The sequence below is a fragment of the Protopterus annectens genome, chromosome 11.part0, assembly GCF_019279795.1.
Source record: "Protopterus annectens isolate FY-2018-M chromosome 11.part0, PAN1.0, whole genome shotgun sequence".
In the NCBI taxonomy this organism is placed as follows: domain Eukaryota; kingdom Metazoa; phylum Chordata; order Ceratodontiformes; family Protopteridae; genus Protopterus; species Protopterus annectens.
In genome coordinates, this window is record NC_056745.1 from 468846590 (window position 1) to 468852589 (window position 6000).

The following is a 6000-nucleotide window of genomic DNA, read 5'->3' on the forward strand; positions in this document are numbered from 1 at the left end:
TTTTCTGCAACAGTGCGTGCTCGTGCTTTAATTTATTTCTATAGACGGTTTATATTCTTGATATCTAGCTGTCAACAGCTAGGGTTGCCACCTTTTCAAATGGCCAAAGTGGGACATTTTCGGGACACACATCAGATTTTACAGGCCGCCACATACCCATGGTCAGTATAGAGCTTTACTCTTTTGCCTAAATAAAAGCTTATTCTTGTAGCAGTTTAGTTGCTTATTTTGTTTCTTGTAACATTTAGGTATTTTAGATACAGAAATAACTTTTTTATGCAACTATTACATACAATATGGGACACAATTATGTCGTACAATCTCAGGACATTTGCCATTTTTAATATTTTTTGTGAGGACACAACTGCCCAAAGAGGGACTGTCCCTCGCAAAGTGGGACAGGTGGTAACCCTGTCAACAGCAACAGAAAGTAACTATTTCTTTATTTAAAGTAATTGAGAATATCACTCAACTGTCCAGAAATTTACAGAATGTCCGCATTTTTTATTCATATTTTTTGTCTGTTTCTCATAAAATTTTGGTTTTCTGGCAAATCATTCTTCTTCTTCTTCTTTCAGCTTTTCCCGGTTAGGCCACTGCAGGTCACAAATCATTGAGGACTGGAATCAGAAAATAATGGAAGTGAATTCAGTTTCAGACTCCATATCCTTCAGAATGCTAGTGCAAAACCTGTTGGTGTATCAAGTTTCTTAGTTTGTAAGAGAGTGCCCCTACTTTTTGGGCCTTTGTCCCCCAATTATTTATGGCTTTGTCCAGATTTCTTGCTCAAAGAGGTTGAGAGATATGACTGTGATCAACTATATCTGTAATAACCCTGAAACCCGAATAGCTAATGTGGCTGAAAGACAATCGAATAAAAATCTTTTAGGCAAACTCAGTGATATACAAAAGCACACCTCTCAATCAAATGTGTTGGCAAGCATACACGTACGTACTGTATAGTAGTGGTTTTCAACCTTTTTACACTTGGGGACCAGTGAAAATGGAAGAATTATTTTGGGGACCACTAAGGCAGAAATAAAAAACATATTAGTATTGATCTTTGAGCGACTGCAGTGGTGGTGCTGCGGTAGCGTTGTCGCCTCACAGTAAGATGTTGTCCTGTTCGATTCTCAGCTAGAGCGTCTTCTGTGTGGAGACATGCGTGAATGGGCGTACCTTAGTTGAAGGTTGTGCTTCAGGGCTGGCAACTCGGCACGTAAAAATCTAATGCCAATCATTAGCGGACCGGAGTTCCACTGTGGTGACCCCTAACCGGGAAAAGCCGAAAGACACAACATTAGTATTGGCCTTAGACTGTTCTTCATAAAATCTGAGTTTTTCTGGCAAATCTTAGGACTGAAGCCACTAAATAACAACAGACACTTATCCTTCAGACAACACACACTAATGGGGGAACACAGACATTCTAATATGTTTCTAAGTAATCATAGCTGGCTTTAGGCACCAGCAAACCCTGCACTCTCTGGGGGACCTCTGTTCCTGGTGGGCCCCCCAACCACAGCAAGTTATTTTACCTTGATATTTTGTAACGTCATTAAAACTAACAAAAGCTAGTACAGAAATCTTGTGTACTTAATAAACTAGGTGGGTAATAAATTTATATCTCCTTTAAAAGTCAAAGATAGCTCTAGCTATAGTAACAGTGTTTTATCAAGTAACAGGCTTAATAATTACATTAAATGTTTTACCACTGACTTACTGCCCTGGATTAGTTAAGCCCAGCTGGTGGATAATCTCTCAATTAAAACTAACAACAAAGCCAGCTTTATGTGCTTGCAATACCTATGGCTGCAGGGGACCTCTTAATCATCCTTGACTGTGTGTGGGACCCACAAAAGCTGCTTCTGGTTGAGGAAAAAATGAGGAGAAAACATGTATTAATTACCTGATTATTCTCTTTAACCTAAATGGAGCTGTGATATGAATCTGTTAAGATAAAGCTGGTAAAGAACATGAGCAAGGTAAGAACTAAGGAGATTAACAACCCAGAGTGACTGATCTCACTGCATACCTTATATTTTAAGAAGAGTTGATACTTCTGATCTTCAGGAATGGTTTTCTCTTTCAGGAAATTTTATAAATGCTGGCAGAACCTGATACTATAACTCTCAACTTCTTTGTTCAAGAATCCTGTGTAAAACTGAAAATAATAACAGAATAAAGGCTCAAAATCAGAAACACATTTTAAATATTACCCTAATTCACTTAAAAAATAGTAGAATAACACCTTTTGCACTGACATGCACTTTTTGGACAATAAGAACTTTAAAGCTTTGATATATGGATTTGTTGACTGTCTGTAATCTTGAATGATTTACCAGGAAATCAACATTTTTTTACGAAGGACAGAGCAAAATTATGAGCAAAATCAGGGAAGGTGAATGAAATCAAAGACAGCAACAGGTACGCATTACTCCTCAATGAAGTAAATAAAAGTGACTTACTTCTGTTGCTGTTTACCGATAAACAACAGTCACTGATCTGGTGTGGCAGTACCAGTCTTGCACAGTGTATTTCTATTTGCTGAAGTAAGTACAAAACTGGTATTGCTATAGTTTATGCACCACAAGTGATCATATGTGTGAGTTAGTATAAAAATATCACTGATTTTTATCAGTGCATGCACCCAGTAATGCCAAGACACATATTATTATTATTATTATGGGTATCAGTAAAAAATGCAGCTAACAAGTAATTATATTTCAGAAGTAAGGCATAAAATATATCACAGAGCATTCAGACATTTGCATCTTCTAAGATTCTGGTGACCCCCTCTCCCCAGACTAATGGATACGGGGGACTCCCTTCATCATCTTTGGCTGTGTGGGAGCCCACAAAAGTAGTTGTTGGTTGGGGGAAAATGTATTAATTTTCTGATTATACTCTTTAACCTGAATGGGGCTGTGATATGGTCATCTTAGGATAAAGCTGATAATGGCCTCTGCTCTCAACCACACCCATTCTAAATCCAGCCCTGTTCAGATGTGTGTATACAGAAAGCTGCTGTAGATTATGTGGGTGGGTGGTGGGGGTGCTGGGGATTTTGTAGTTATTACTTTAATTTTCATCACAGTCAAACCTTAGAGGTCTGCACAGGAGGTCTTTATAGCTTGTGTTTGGGCTAAGGCCAATGTGGTCATTGTTTCTTTTACTTTTCACATAGACCTATGAAATGTGCAAAGATTACTATAGCTTGTAAAAGGGGCAGTTTACTGTCTAGGAGCAACACAGTAGACTATATTACTGTAATAATTTTGTTTTACTTTCCTCACAGTCACACATCAGGCATGTATACAGGTGACTGCCTTTGGGGGTTAGGGGTGATGAGTGACAAGGTATGATATGTATGTCAGCAAACACTTGAAATACATGACTGTGGCAATTTGAACCTCTGCTTTCACCCCAGACGTAACACCAGAGGGATGCATAGGCAGTACCTATCTTTTTGGGAGGTTAAGGGGTCGGACAGTATTCCCAGACAGGACATCACAACAACTGCCTTGTTAGTTAGCTACTATTTTGTCAGCTTTTAACATTAAGTATTAGGCACAATGTATGTCTGCCCCAAAAGATAAGACTAAAATTATTTTCTAACTCATGACTTTTGTTTAGGCCCCCATTGTATTAAAAAGTTGGGAAAATGCTCTAAAGCGCATCCCAGCACATCTATAATCCTATGGCTACTTGGGTCCTGACTTATGTGAGTTACTTCCTAAATGTTTATTACCATGCTGTCTTGGCCAGGAATGTGTGTTGAAAGGATGCAAGGAAAGCTGAACAGCAACACTAAATTTCTTTCTTTGGGTGGCCTAATGGTTAAGGTGTTTGCCTTACAAACACAAGGTGCAGGATTTGAGTCTCACAAGGGATAATTGGCTAGGCTTAAAATGGCTCACAAGGGCAGTTAGCTTAGTACTAATCTATGAACCTATAACATCTCAGAATTATTTAGGGGTTGGGAGAGTGGCCTAATGGTTAAGGTGTTTGCCTTACAAACACAAGGTGCAGGGTTCAGTTTTCACAAGAGATAATTGGCTAGGCTTAAAATGGCTCACAAGGGCAGTTAGCCTAGCACTAATCTATGAACCTATCTATAATCATAATTTCTGTTTAAGCCATCACTGGATGAAAAGGTTGTGCAAAAAGAAAACAAAAACTTTAAAATACACTTCAGGGCATATAGAAAGCTATGGCTTCTTGAAAAAGATGAAAAGCAGGGCAAATGTGAGATCTAGCTAAACTGCAAGTATTTCTGCTTCTTGAACTATTTTAAACTGTTTAAAGTTGTTTTTGCACCTGCACTTTTAAAGTTTGTCCTGTTTGTTGCATTTACCTGTTGAGGCTACACACTCAAGTGCGCTAGCCTGTGTTACATATTTATTGCATTTTCCTGCTGTTTGTTGCAAAAAAGAAAAAAAAAAAAAAGATCCTTGTTTCCCGTCTTTCCTGACCTAGAGTAGTCCAAATACAGGCTTTGCTGTATTCTGGACTTTTGGAAAGTTCCTGTGTTGCCCATTTCCTTTCTTGGATAAAGGGAGGCTTCTTTGTTCACCAGTGGCAGTGGGGAGCTTAGAGCAGCCTATCTATCCCTGGAGGAGTGTTCCCAGCACAAGAATCTGATAGTCTATTGGCCGTTTTGGGCCAATTTCTAGCTCTTTCAACTCCCCCTGTATAAAACCCGCTTTGGCACGGTTATTGCGCTTGTTACTACTCAGCCAAGCTCCTCGTGGTCCTGCAGAGTGGTGCTAGCAGCAGAGAGGTTAAAAGAGCGACTGCTAACCTGATAAAAGTGTTTTTTTCCTGCTACTACCCGGGCGACTGTCCGATCTAACTAAACTGCAAGTATTTCTGTTTCTTGAACTGTTTTAAACTGTTTAAAGTTGTTTTTGCACCTGCACTTTTAAAGTTTGTCCTGTTTGTTGCATTTACCTGTTGAGGCTACACACTCAAGTGTGCTAGCCTGTGTTACATATTTATTACATTTTCCTGCTGTTTGTTGCAAAAAAGAAAAAAAAAAAAAATTATCCGTGTTTCCCGTCTTTCCTGACCTAGAGTAGTCCAAATACAGGCTTTGCTGTATTCTGGAGTTTTGGAAAGTTCCTGTGTTGCCCATTTCCTTTCTTGGATAAAGGGAGGCTTCTTTGTTCACCAGTGGCAGTGGGGAGCTTAGAGCAGCCTATCTATCCCTGGAGGAGTGTTCCCAGCACAAGAATCTGGTAGTCTGTTGGCCGTTTTGGGCCAATTTCTAGCTGTTTCAAGTTGCTCTGTATAAAACCTGCTTTGGCACGGCTTTGCGTGATTTTGCGCATAGCGCAGCATCGGGCAGCTCTACTTAATTGGGTTTAAACCATTCTCAGCTCCACAAAGTCTGCTCTTCACTTTTTCCCTTAGAACTGATCTAGTTCTCATAATAAACACCATATTCCTACTCTAAAGCCTGGCACTTGCTCATTAAAGCAATTATATAAGTCAGCACTAAAAATTAAAAGCACTACACCCTCGCAAACTCCCCTTGAGTACCTTGTTCCCCATTGGCCCTTTTTTTCAATTATAAAGGAATTCCCAATACTATTCTAGCATGTCCAAAGGTCAGTTGTCAATCTCCTCTCTGGTCCAGCTGGTGAATCTGGGAATCTTGAGGCAATGTTACAACTGCCTCATGTACACAGACAACCCTCTCCTCCTCCCAACAAATTCCAACACATGTGAGAGATGCAACCATATAGCCAAACTGGAGGCTAAGCTCTCTCAACTCAGTACTGGCGTAACCAGTCAGAAGGAGAAGGAAACCACATTCACTACAATTCCAGTCTCACATAGACCTACCACGACAGCCAACCAAACACATAAACACACAAAAACATACTCGGAGGCTCTAAATAAAAATCTGCCTAAGCAGCAGAGACCTCCAAAGCAGACACCCAAACAACCGCTACCCCAAAACAAAACACATGCAACACATAGCTCACAAAGCCA